The 2,515-nt window shown below is 47.7% G+C and overlaps 1 protein-coding gene across 5 annotated transcripts in view; it reads right to left on the bottom strand.

Annotated features, from left to right (window-relative positions):
- Rusc2 (RUN and SH3 domain containing 2) overlaps positions 1-2,515 on the bottom strand; it is a 46,489-nt gene that overhangs the window by 13,043 nt on the left and 30,931 nt on the right. The window contains exon 1 of one of the 5 annotated variants that reach the window (XM_029475907.1): positions 1,492-1,782. The exons of the other annotated variants lie outside the window; for them this stretch is intronic. The gene's annotated coding sequence lies outside the window, so the exon portion shown is untranslated. Of the gene's footprint in view, positions 1-1,491; positions 1,783-2,515 lie in introns of those variants that run through there. 5 annotated transcript variants of the gene reach the window in all.

Genomic DNA, 2,515 nt, shown 5'->3' with positions numbered 1-2,515 from the left:
GCACCGCACGGGCTAACAACACACACGGGCACACCTGCACGCTCTGCACCGCACGGGCTGACAACACACACGGGCACACCTGCACGCTCTGCACCACACAGGCCCAGGTCCAGAGGCCCCGCTTCACTTTAGGGTCACTGTGTCTCCAGGTCCAGTAAAAGGCCAGGCCTCTTTTAATGCCACACATGAAGGCATAGAGCTCAGGGGCTTGTTCCTCCTTTTTCCTTTTTTACAATTACATTTATCTACTGTGAGAGAGCGTGTGGTTGTGTGTGTGTGTGCCCCAGTGTGTGTATGGAAGTCAGAGGACAACCTGTGAGAGCTCTGTTCTCTCCCTCCACCGTCTGAGTCCCACATGCGCAACACACACACACGCACACACACACACACGCACGCACACACACACGCACACGCACACACACATGACATAACTAAGAAAAGCTATGTAGGATGTCTGTAGAGCACAAGGCACTTAGGGAAGGGACAGCGATGCCTGCACAGCTATGGAGGGCAAGTTTACAGATGAGGAGAACAGAATCAGACATGTATTACATGCTCATAGAAATCAGCTATAATTTTGTAAGAAATGTACCTAAAAACATGCTATACCAGTTGACCACAGACTGCCAGCATTTATTCTTCTTCCCTATGGGCCAAGAACCTTTATGCCTCTGATTACTGTGGGCTACTATTGGTTTTTTATTTATTTACATTCCAAATGCTGTCCCTCTTCCTTGTCCTCCCTCTCCTCCTCTAAGAATGTGGGGCCCCCATGGGAATCCCCCCACCCTGGTACATCATATCTCTGCCAGACAAGGCAGCTCTGATGGGAAGGAATACCATCGTCAGGCTACAGCTTTAGGGAGAGCCTCTGCTTCAGCTGTTGGGAGGCCCAGGCTGCTGCATATGTGCTGGAGGCCTCGGTCCTGCCCATGTGTGTTCTTTGGTTGGTGGCTCGGTGTCTGAGAGCTGTGTTGCTACTGTAACAGACCTTCATGAGCACAGCGGAGGGGACACTGGATAACCACAAGCATGGCTGACGTAGACCTCTCCCCACAGGGGGGTGAAGGGGGGCCGCTCTTATCCCCAGCCCGGCACTCTGTCATACTCCTACACAGACCTGGCAAACATGGGGCCTAACACAGTTCTGATGCTTGTTTGGGTCGGGGCTCAGACCCTTTAAAGTACCCCGATTTGGCTTTGTTGTAGCCTAGAGCAGTGGTTCTCAACCTTCCTAACGCTGCGGTCCTTTAATCCAGCTGCTCATGTGGGGGTGACTCCCAACCATAAAGCTATTTTTATTGCTACTTCATAATTTCGCTGTTTTGAATCATTATGTGCTAATACGTGATGATATACAGGATACCTGATATTTGACTCCTGTGAAAGGGCTGTCTGACTCCCAAAGGGGCCACTATGCATAGGCTGAAAACCAGCAGCCTAGAACCTTTGCTACTGGGGTTTCCTGGAAAGTCTCTATCCAAGTTTTACCTCCGAGAGGCTGAAGTTCCATCAGCCGTGAGGTCCTCTGGTCTCTTGGCCTGTGTAGAAATGACCTCTTAAAACTCTTTGCCTGGGCTGTCGGACTCAGGCCTCTTTCTCCTCGACTCCCCAACACTAATTTCTTCTGATCTATCAATCTCTCTTCTCCCTTTACCTACTCTGGCTCTAAATCCCCCATTTACTTTCTCTTAATCATTTAACTGAACCTTTGACAGCACTGACTGCTTAAAGTTTAACTCATTTAGACCAAAGGGCCAAGCTCCTCGTGTAGAATACAGTGAAGGGCCAGGCAAGTTACACACGCCTAAGGAAATGCATTAAAGGGAAATGCAAATGTCCAATAACTGTATGACTGGGTGAGGGGCAATTATAGTAGCTTATAATTAAACATAATTACACATTACAATTATGTATGTTAAATCACATTAAAATTAAGCCTTCTGAGAGGAAGTCTCCTTTATGGGATTTGTAAGTGCTATTGTGTTGAGTGTGATATTCAGGATGGACGCGGAGAAGCAAAAACTAGAGACGTTAAGCTAAGTTACCAGGTTAAGAGTTATAGAAGGGGCTGGAGATGGCTCAGCGGTTAAGAGCACTGACTGTTCTTCTGAAGGTCCTGAGTTCAAATCCCAGCAACCACATGATGGCTCACAACCATCTGTAATGAGATCTTCTGGGGTGTCTGAAGACAGCTACAATGCACTTACATATAATAAATAAATCTTTTTTAAAAAAGTTATAGAAGAAAAAAATAAGAATAAAAAAAATTGGAGGGGCTGGCGAGATGGCTCAGTGGGTAAGAACACTGACTGGTCTTCCGAAGGTCCTGAGTTCAAATCCTAGAAACCACATGATGGCTCACAACCACCTGTAATGAGATCTGACACCTCCTTCTGTTGCATCTTAAGATATCTACAGTGACTGGGCAGTGGTGGCGCAGGCCTTTAATCCCAGCACTGGGTAGGCAGAGGCAGGTGGATTTCTGAGTTCGAGGCCAGCCTGGTCTACAGAG

Source organism: Mus caroli, chromosome 4, assembly GCF_900094665.2.
Source record: "Mus caroli chromosome 4, CAROLI_EIJ_v1.1, whole genome shotgun sequence".
Lineage (NCBI taxonomy): Eukaryota > Metazoa > Chordata > Mammalia > Rodentia > Muridae > Mus > Mus caroli.
This window is presented reverse-complemented; position numbering and strand designations above follow the sequence as displayed.